At 37.1% G+C, this 11,496-nt stretch overlaps 1 non-coding gene across 1 annotated transcript; it reads right to left on the reverse strand.

The window, feature by feature from the left end:
- Positions 1 to 5,427: 5,427 nt before the first annotated feature.
- Positions 5,428 to 5,531, reverse strand: LOC141510559 (U6 spliceosomal RNA). Its single transcript, XR_012475026.1, has one exon. It is a non-coding gene; the product is annotated as a U6 spliceosomal RNA (small nuclear RNA).
- Positions 5,532 to 11,496: the final 5,965 nt, after the last annotated feature.

The raw sequence follows: 11,496 nt of genomic DNA on the forward strand, positions 1-11,496 counted from the left end.
CCTAAATGGAATCACAAAGAGTTGGACTTGACTGAACCACAACAAGATGCAGTAGCTAGAATGCTGGGTCTAGAGTCTAGAAGACCCAAGTTCAAATCTTGCTTATGATCCTTTCTTAATTGTAGGATCTTGGACCAATCACTTAACCTCTGTTTGCCTTAGTTTCTTCAACTGTAAATTAAGGGGTATAATAATAACTCTTACTTTCCATGGTTGTTGTAAGGATCAAATAAAATAATATTTGTAAAGTATTTTGCACAATATAAGCTCACAATCTATGCTTCCCATGACTATTTTGGACCTCGGTTATTGCTATGGGTATGATGATTTCTGAGCTATCAATTTTACAAGATTATTGTGAGAAACAAAAGAAAAACGGATATGAAAGTACTTTAGAAGCATTAACTTATATATGAATACAATATTTTATTGAAAATAATCATAATAGCAATAATAATTACTGTTATTGCTAAAATTATCTTCTCCTCCAACATGGTACCTAAATAAAGGGAAGGTGGCTCTTGGGCACATAAGGAGAAGTTATGCAGTTTTTCATCTTCCCTCCCCAGAGTTCCTCTGTCTAGCAACATCAGGAAAAGATGGCCAAATGGTCATTATGTCTTTGACCTTGTAATAAGGGCAATAGCCATTTATATTCCCATAATACTTAAGGTTTACAAAGTGTTTTCCTTACAACAATATAGGAATGTGTAATTATATATCTGTCTATGTAGTTGTGTTTTATACAGCATACATGTCCATATGGGTAAGTATATAAAAACATGTGCATATACATGCATGTGTATATACATTATTTCATCAATGTCAATCAATCAATAAGATTTCTTAAATGCCTAATATGCAGGGTACTATGCAAAACTTTGAGGATACAAAAATATACAAAAGACAGTCCCTGTCCTCAATGAGCTTACAATCTAATGGGGAAGATAGCAAAATAACTAAATATGTGGAAACAAGCTATATACAGAAAGGGAAGGCACTAAAATTAAAAGGAGCTGCTAGTCAATAAACATTTATTAAACATTCTGTATGTGTCAGACACTATACTAATCGTTGGGGATACAAATGCAAAAAATGAAACTGTTCCCATACTCAAGGAATTTATAGTGTAATGTGATATGATAAACTATAAAAGAAGCTGTATTGAGGCCAAGAAAGGAAGTGAGAAGGTGCCCAACAAGGGGGGCATGTGGAGAAGACTCAGAGTAGTATAGTCAGGGAAAAAATAAGATATCCTAAAGCCAGCTTAAATTGCTCCTTAAATGGAGGTTTTACAGTTCATGATCCCACTCCCCCCAATCAGAAGGGCAGTGGATAATAAGGAGGCTGAAGGTATCTTTCAAGATGATGAAGAATGAGCTTCCTAAGGCGTGATCAAAGAGTCAGAAAAGTCCCCAAGTTGTGCAGCTGGTGAGAAATTAAAAGCACAGGAAGTTCTTGGTTTGGGAAATCCCTTCACAGACATAGAACAATAATTGATCTTAATTTAGAAGATTAGAGAATTATCTAGGAGCACTGAAAAATTAAAGGACCTGAAGTATCATCTCATATTCAGCAAATTGGCAAAGATGAAGAAAGGTGATAAAAAAGTAAATACTGGAGGTGCTATGAGAGATAGACACACCAGTGCATTGTTGGTGGAGCTATGAATCAGTACCCCCATTTTAAAAAACAATTTGGAATTATACAAATACTGTGTCTAAAATGTCGAGACCTAGGGAATCCACTACTAGGCATATCCTTCTAAGAATGTCACTGATAGAAAAAAATTCCTCATATACATGAAAATATTTTTAGTAATATTTTTTGTAAAGAAATGAAAATGAAGAAGATACCCATCAACTGGGGGATGACTAAATAAATTGTGGTACCTAAATGCAATGGGATATCATTGAACTGTAAGAAATGATGACTGATGAATACAGAGCAGCAACAAAATAATACATGGCGAATTAACCAAAATCAAGAAAACAATATTCACAATAACTACAGCAATGTAAATGGAGAGACCAACCCTGGTACAATTAAAAATGAACATTGCATAATTTCTAATATAGGAGAAAACATCTTTCACTCCTTTTCAAAGGTGGGCGGTTTTCAGGTATGGAGTACTGCTTATATTTTTAGACTTTTTAATGATATCAGTTTTTATTATTTTTTTATCTTTTTAAAAAATATTATTTGTTATATGTGACGGCTTTCTGGGAGAGGGGAGAAAGAGTTCTGGGAGACATTAGGTTTTATAAAAACAAAATAAATCAACATTTTTTTGTCAAAGAAAAGTTAAATGATTTACCCAGGCCTTGTATGTATTGAAGGCAAAATTTGAACCATGGACTTCCTGATTTTAAGAGGAGGTTATACAGTCTTTCATTACAAATGTTATTATTCCAATTTTAAGAAGATGAACACAAGATTCAGAGAGGAATTAGGACTTACCCAGGTCACATGACTAATTAATATCAGAGCTAGGATTTGAACTCAGGTCCCCAGATTCAATTTCTCGAGTAGAAGGATTATGTTAATACTGAGGATTCCAGAACATAAAGGCAGACCTGAGGATGAGGAGGAATGGGGAAGGTAGTAGAAGAAGAAATACAATAATGATGTAATGACAATTGACTTACTATAGAATGGAAAGCAGTTTGGGCCTTACCTAGATCAAAGACCGCATCTCTATCTGGTGCATCAACTCTGGTTCTGGGCTTCTCATTTGCCCTCATGAAAGGGTCCAGGACTGAGGGATATTCCTGATCCTCTCCCACAACAACATTTATCTATACATTTACATCTCTCTACACAGGAAGGGTGTCCTCTCTGCTAAGGTCTGACTAATATGATAAATCACACAAAAGATTAATGATTGAAGAGTGAAAACTGTCTCCCCTCCCTATTCAAATATTTGCATTCTAACAGGGTCCTTCAATACCTTAACCCCAGAGCTCTTCACTTCCATTGGGTTCAGTAACATTGAAGAAAGGGAGAGCTATTCATTTAAATTCATCATACATCATTTGAGTGCTTGCTGAGGGAGATTGACTGTATAGATGCCACCCATCGCATTCCCTAGTGTTTACAAAGCACTTTACAATTACTGTCTTATTCACTCTTTATAACAGCTCTGAGCAACTATACTATATGGGATATCATCATTTTACAGATGAGGAAACTAAGTCTCAGAGAAGCTAGCTGACCTGACCATGGTCACACGAACTATTAAGTGTTAGAGTAAGGATTGAGACTCAGCTCTTTTTTTTTTAGGTTTTTGCAAAGCAAATGGGGTTAAGTGGCTTGCCCAAGGCCACACAGCTAGGTAATTGTTAAGTGTCTGAGGCCTAATTTGAACCCAAGTACTCCTGACTCCAACTCAACTGTGCCACCAAGCTGCCCCTCAACTCTTTCTTAAATATAAAACTGATAATGATGGAAATAATGTTTATTGTTAACATTTGTATAGTGCCTCTTTTGTGCCTGGCACCATATTTTTTCCATTTTATTTTCACAATAATTGTGGGAGATAGATGCTATTATTTCTCTCCATTTAATAGATGAAGAAATTGAGACAGACAGGGGTTAAGTGATTTGCCCAAGGACACACAATTAGTGAATATCTAAGCTTTGGTTTGAACTCAAATCTTCCTGACTTCAGGGCCAGCCCTCTTATCTACCGGGCCACCTAGCTGTCTAGAGTTGGAAAGAAACACAGGACTTTTTGCTCTAGTGACGGTCTCAGCCAGAAAGTATGGATATTTTGGGATAGTCACCTAAGAATCTTTTGTCATTAATTGCATTAGTCTAAATATATCTCCCCCCCCCCCAGGAGATTTCAGAGTCTTTCACATAATCCAAACTTAGATGTACTTGACACTTCATCTTAAATATGCCAGCCTATACCTTTCACAGTAAAACACAACTAGTTGCGTTTTTAATTTTATATTGACTCTAAAGGAGGACTGGACACAAATTACCTCTTTTCCATTTCCAAGGACAGAATGATTTAACCCTATGGATGACATCATTCTCAGGATTAGAGTAGGGCTGTGCTCTTAAGACTATTTCCTTAGATGGTTTATGGTTAAAGTGATCAGATAGTGAGGACTCCGCTTTCTAATCCCTGTCCAACACTGAGAGGGACATTCCTTGGCTTTCTCTGTGGAAAGTGGACTTCAGATTATCCTTGTTCTAAATGTTTGTTTTTGATTGACCAGGGGAATCAATGGAATTCAATTGGCATATTTCTCTCCTTGAAGATTCAAGGTAACATAAAACACATTTCCATTGTTGCCATGGAACCATTGGTGTGTTTTTTATTCCTATGAGAGCATTTCAGACCCTAGGCTGCTTGCTATATTTAAAGATTGCTCTATTATCTATGGCTAAGCAGGAGGCAGAGGGGACAGCTATTGTGAAATCAAATCAACAGATTTGAGAAACTGATCCAAACTCAATAAACACCTGGATCACTTGGTATGGAGTAATTATAATCTTACAGGTAACTAATTATTTATGAGCTATGAAATAGGACCTGGGCCCATCACAAACAAGGGAGAGAGAGCTAAGGCATAATAGCAGGTTAGATCCCACCTTTTCTACTTACTAAATGTGACTTTGGGCATACCATTTAACCTCTCTGGACATTGGTTTCTTCATCTATAAAATTAAGATGCTTGACTAGCTGATTTGTGAAATCACTCACAGCCCTAAAGCTATGATTCTATGAGAGCAGATAGGCAGAACCATGACAACAAAGGCCATGGTACTGGGGAGAAATCTGTATGTGAACTTTCCTACTTTACCATGAACTGAACTGTGATGTTTTACCCTTCTCTTAACAAATTTTCATAGGTGTTTAGGTCACAGAATCAAAGAATCTCAGAATTAGAATGGATCTATTCCAGCCTATGTCTGAATAAGACTTCCTATAAAGCATGCTTGACAAATAATCAGAAGCCTCTCATGAAGTCTCAGTAGTGGAATTGCACAGTGACCTCTGGAAGAGGCCTATTTCCCATTTTTCCGAGCTCTCCCTCTCTGTCTTTCCATAATTTTCACCTGTTGTTCCTCATTCTTTTCTTTGGGGCTAAGCAGAACAAATTTAATTTCCTTTCCATTGGTCAACTCTTTAGCTACTCACAGATAGTTATCATGTCCCTTCCAAGTCCTTTACTCCTTAAGGAAAGCAAACTGATTCCTTCCATGTATGTGCAGATGGAATGGTGTCTAATATCCTATCTATCTAGGTCAATCTCCTCTGGACCTATTTTCATTTGTTAAGATTTTTCATCAAATGAGATACTCAGAACTAATGCAACAATACAGATGCAATCTAACTATCCTGAAAGGAACAGTGAGACTACCTACATTTATGTCTGGAACCTGGGTCTTTTTTTTTTTTCATAAAGAAGTTTAAATGTGGAATGTTTCATGAATTTGTGTGTCATCCTTGTAGAGGGGCCATACTTATTTACTCCATATCATTCCAATTTCAGTATATGTGTTGCCAAAATCAGCATGACTTTGGACTTTTTTCTTAAGGTAACTTAAAGCATTAATTATTTTTGAAGGGGGGGACTTCCATGTCTCATTATTGATTTTTTATTGAGTTAATAGTCTACTAAAAGGGTCACCCTATCCCTTTGTAATCATCCCTTTCAAATGAAACTAGGGATTAACACATAAATTAGCCTTTCAAGGCAGGCTCCGAATATCCCAGGAGTTAATTCTTCATCATCATCATCATCATCACCACCATCATCACCATTATTAATTATTATTATTATTCTCAGTATGATTAGAATTTTATTATGGTCATTTTTTCCACCTACATGCTTCCGACCCTTCTTTCTCTACTTTGTTTCCCTTCTATTCCCTAAGCTAAACCCATATAATCCTACCTCTTAAATTGAGTAAAGGGAGTTCAAGAACAAACCCTTTCAATTTGTCAGGGGAAAGCTATGGCTGTATTGCCTTTATAGTTTGATGGCAGCCGGTTTGTAAATAATTAATGAAACCCTAATTCCCTTTCCCTCAGTTACTCCATATTCAGAGACCAATGCTCCCCTCCATTGTTGTGTAGTAAGCTTCAAACTAAATCAAGTAAGTCACAACTTCTCAGTGGAAAAATATTTTTTTAGGTTTTTTCCAAGGCAAATGGGGTTAAGTGACTTGCCCAAAGCCACACAGCTAGGTAATTATTAAGTGTCTGTGACCAGATTTGAACCCAGGTACTCCTGACTCCAGGGCCGGTGTTTTATCCACTGCGCCACCTAGCTGCCCCGGAAAAATAGTTTTTAAAATTAGTCAGGCAATCATAGAATCACAGGTCACAGAATGATGGAGCTGTATAGGACCTTTGAGATCATCTGTCTGAGCTTTTTTCCTTTGATACTTGAGGAAAATGAGACTGAAAGAGGGGAAAAGAATTTCCCAGTATCACACCTATAATTCATAGAGGCCAGGACATATTCCAATATGAAAACACTTGGAGTCAGGAAGACAGGGATTCAAATCCTCCCTCAGGAACTTCCAAGTTATGGGACCTTTGGCAAGCCCCTTAACCTCTCTGGACCCTTAATTTCCTTATCTATAAAACAGAGATAGTAATAGTACTACCTCAGAGTTATAAAGATTAAGAGAGATAATGTATGTAAAGTCTTTTCCTAGCCTTTGAGCTCTAGTTAAATGTGAGCTATTATTTATGAACCATGTCTGAAGACTTCCACTCAATTCTTATCCCCTTTCATCACATTGACATCATATGTCGACCCTTGGATAGGAGAATAAAACCCTAGATTTGGAGATGAAAGACCTAGCCTTAAATTTCAGCACTCTTTCTTACTACCTGTCTGATCTCAGGCTGAGCAAAACTTTTGACTGACCTGGACCTCAGCTGTCTTCTCTGCACAATGAAGGGGTGTTGGGCTGGGTGATCTCTATGGTTCCTTCCAGCTTCCAATCCTTTGGTCTCTTTGGTATCTATGGTACTTTCTTTTTAGTCCTTCTTGGCAGATACATTAGAGGTCAGATGTACAGACACACCCTGAGGCCAGACTGGCACAGCCTTAGGTCTTTTAGGTTCGGAGTGACACTCATGGAGGAAAAACATCTGCAGTGGCTCCTTCACTGACAAGAAAACCCACAACTGGGTCACCTGGGGAGGGGAGGGAATTGCAATGGGAGAAGCAGGCATGTGGTCTGTCTTGCACATATACAGAAAGTTGTCACCCTAATGATGTGCAACTGGAATGTTTGCTGCTGAAATACCAATCCTTTGGGGTGTCTATAGACAAACAGAAACATACCTTTTGCCTGTCAAGTGAGAATTTCTCCTGACCAACCTCCTCCCTTATGCATAGCACAAGACCAATTTAGAGAATATTAAAACTTCCTGAATTTCTTCTTTTCTCCTCAGTGGCAGTCAGGCTTAAACCTTTAAAAACCAATATAAATCCTTAGATGCAATTTACTTCTTGCTTTGTAGTCACTCTCCCTCCCTCCTTCCTTTTCTTTCTCTCTTCAAAACAGACAGCAAAATCCTCCATTTGCCTCCAACAACAAGACCTCCCAATGCATTTTTATCCTTGTGTTTTACTTCTTGTGTCATTGATCAATAGACTGAAATGCCACATCTCTATCACAGCCACACATTTTGATTTCACAAATTGTCCTGGTCCAGTGGAGCTTATCTTTAAGAGCCTTGATGCCTAGAAATGTCATGGCCTCCAGGGGGCCCAATGGATTGTGTTGGGGGTGGGGGTGGGTGGGAGGTGGGGGTGGGGCAGCTTGCTTTGGGTCCTTCTAGCCTTCAGCCCTCCTCCTTCTTCCCTTCATCCACCTCTTCTTTCCTCATCCTCCACCTCAACCCCCACTTTTTCCACATCGCTCTATCTGCTACTGGGATTGTCCTGAAAATGTTTTCAGTGAGTCTAAAGGAGATAAATTTAAATCTCAATACTTTTATTCAATTGCAAAAGCAGATGAGATCCACCTGTACAATCATGATTTGAAGATTAAATATTAAGGAATAATTGTAGCCAAGGTATAGTATAGATAGAGTACTGATCTGGAAGTCAGGAAGACTGGAGTTCAAGCTCCACTTCTGACATGTGTTTGTTATGTGCCCTTAGAGAAATAAGCCATTCAACTGTCAGGACTCTTTTAGAAGAGAAGTTGCTGAGAAAGTGCTTATGTCTGTTAGCCGAGGGCATTTCCAGAAGTTCCCTATGACAATGAATTCACAGGACTAATTTTTATTGTTTATCCTGACACAGGAAAATGACTTATCTCAGGACTGTTTTTGTCTGAACTTTATTTGAAAAGAAAAGGATGAGATCATCAAAATGATACCATCTAGCATTTATACACAGCTTTATGAATGACAAAATGTTTTATATGTATTATCTCATTTAATCCTCATAACAAGCATGGGAGGTAGGTGCTGTTATTTTTCCTATTTTACAGATGAGGAAACTGAAGCTGAGGAAGTTAAGTGACTTGTCCAAGGCCACATAGTCCAGAAGTATCCAAGGTACTTGATTCCAAGTACAGCAGTACAGTACTATACCAACAAATTTCATTATCATCATCATCATCAAGTTTAAAAATATATTGCTCTACCAAATATTCATAATCTCTCTAATACTTAGAATGAAAAGCTTTCAATGAGATCTGAGAAAGATCAGACTCACATGGGCTCAGAATCATGTATGAAAGCTATCATTCTTGTGGTTCTGTCTGCTATTGAAACTACACTAGGGATGTCTTCAGTGAGCCCCTAGAAGGGAAGCTCACATACTAATGCTTTAATTCAGCTACAAAAAAAGCAGTTATTTTGCCCATTCATGCAATAGTGCATTAAATATTGAATATGAATAAATAACAATTGGATATTGACTTTTTAAAGTCTGTTTCTCTCTGAACTTCATTCAAAAGGATGAGAACGAGATAATAACAACTACAGATCTTATTTCTGTAGTTGTTTGAAGTATATAGAGCACTTTTCTCATAATCCTTTGAAGTAATTGGTGAATGAATGAATGAATGAATGAATTTTTTTAATTATTAAATTCCAAGCACTGTGCTAAGTATGGAATATATGAAATTGAACTCCTGCTCTCAAAGATCTAATATTCAAATGGAGGAAGGTCACAAATGTAGGAGGGATCAATTAAGGGGAACATGGAAAGCCCCAGGAATCCTAGGGATACATCTTCAAGGTTTGATGGTGAAGGCCAAGGATACTTAGAGCACAATGGCAATTAAGACAGTAATTTTGGAAGTGGGGTGGGGTATGGAGAGCAGAGGGAGAGATAAAATAATAAAATTCAGGGGACCAGAGCATGTGGAGCTAGAGCAGATGGCTAAAATATATAGATTTTTATCTTATTGGAAAGATTGTAATTGGCAACTCCATGCTCATCCAAATGGTATGAGTCAACAGCCAGATGAAGGAAGGAGAGAAAGGGAGTGGAAGAGGAAGAAGGACCCTTTCATATGGCCTGTTTTTGTTGAGCTCATTGAATAGTATCAAATAGTATTAGTATTAACCCCATTTAAAAAAATATGGAAGCTAAGGCCCAGAGAGGTGATTTGTTTAAAACACAAAGCTAGTTTAATTTTGGAAGAAATAATGTAGGTTTTCTGACAGCAGTTGCTGAATTGTTTGGAGTTTTCTTGGCAAAGATATTGGAGTGGTTTGTTATTTCCTTCTCCAGCTCATTTGACAGATGAGGATACTGAGGCAAACAGAGTTAAGTGACTTGAGGCCAGATCTGATTGAAGGAAGATGATGTTTCCTGTCCCCAGATCAGGCATTGTATCCTTGGTGTCATCTAACTGCCCTTCAGAGATTTCTTAAATCATTGGAAAGCAAAGGAAGAGAATCCCTAAGCCTTTCTAGCTGAGGCCCTCCTGGATACTTCACTAAAAAAAGATTAGCGACATTTAATGAGAGCTCCCTCTTCTCTCTTCTTCTCACATCACTCTGACATTATCTTTTTCATCCTATCCCTTTCTACATTTTCTCTAAATGATTATTCCTACTTTTATCCTTGCTCTCTACTCTTCACTACCTCATTATCTACTGCTCCCTTCCCTGATACATACAAACATAGCAAGTCTCTCTCATCCTTTTAAAAAATCCCAGGATCCTATCATGTTCTCATCTTATTTCTTCCCTCATCTTCTCAGATAACACCTTGAAAAAGCAATCTACATTTTCTTCCTTCACTTCCTCTCTTCTTACATTCATCTGAATCTTCTGCAATCTGCTTTCCTAACTTATTTAGCTAAAATTTCTCTATCCAGAATTGCAAATGATCTATTAAATGCTAAATCAAATCCATTCTATCATTCTCATTCTTCTGACTTCTCTGAAATTTCTGACACTATTGACCATCTTTTCCTCTTGAATATTCTCTCCTCTCTGGTGTTTTGTAACACTGCTTCTTCTTTATTCTCTTCCTACTTATTTGACAACTTTTTCCTCATTTGCCTTTGCTAGAGCTTTTGTATTATACTCACTAATTGTACTTTCCCTAAGAGCAGACTGGCTGTAGAGAGTCAATTGTTAAATTTTCCGTGTGAAGTTTTATGACTCAAAAACAAGGAATTCCTTAAATCAGAGTTTATTTAGTGTTTTGTTGGTTGTCTAAACTTAGTAAAGTTTTGAGAAAATATTAATAATACAGATTAAATTTTTTTATTATTTTTTAGGTATTTGCAAAGCAAATGGGGTTAAGTGGCTTGCCCAAGGCCACACAGCTAGGTAATTATTAAGTGTCTGAGATCAGATTTGAACTCAGGTACTCCTGACTCCAAGGCTGGTGCTTTATCCACTATGCCACCTACCGCCCAATACAGATTAAATTTTAAAGAGTGTTGTATATTTTTTCTTAGAGCTGGCAAATATTTACCAGCTTTTGATAAAGGTTTCATTTCCAAGATACATAAAGAACTGATTCAAATATTTAAGACTTAGGGCTATTTTACAATAGATAAATGGCCTAAGGATGTGAATAATAAGTTTTCAAAAGAAGAAATCAGAGCTCTTGGCAATTGTATAAAGAAGTTTATATAAAATTAAATAGAGACCTACAAATGAAAGCAAATTTTAGGTGCCATCTCATATTAGACTGGCTAATTCGATGAAAAGCAAATGTTGAGTATTGGAAGAACTATGGAAAAACAGGTATTCTAGTGCACTATTGAGTTTTGAGTTAATTGAACCAGGCATTCTGGAAAGCAACCTAGAACTAAACCTGAAAGTTACCAAACTCTTCACATTCTTTGACCCATGGCCCATGTCCCAAGATAATAAAAATAAAAAAAGGAATTCAAATAGACAAAAATATTTATATCTTTTTTTCATGGCAGGTCAAAATTGAAACTATGGGGTGAGTCTCCTATTAGGAATGGCTAAGGAAGGTGGAATTTAAATGGAATATCACTAACCCCTAAGTAGTGCTGAAATGGACA

This window comes from Macrotis lagotis, chromosome 1 (genome assembly GCF_037893015.1).
Source record: "Macrotis lagotis isolate mMagLag1 chromosome 1, bilby.v1.9.chrom.fasta, whole genome shotgun sequence".
In the NCBI taxonomy this organism is placed as follows: Eukaryota; Metazoa; Chordata; class Mammalia; order Peramelemorphia; family Peramelidae; genus Macrotis; species Macrotis lagotis.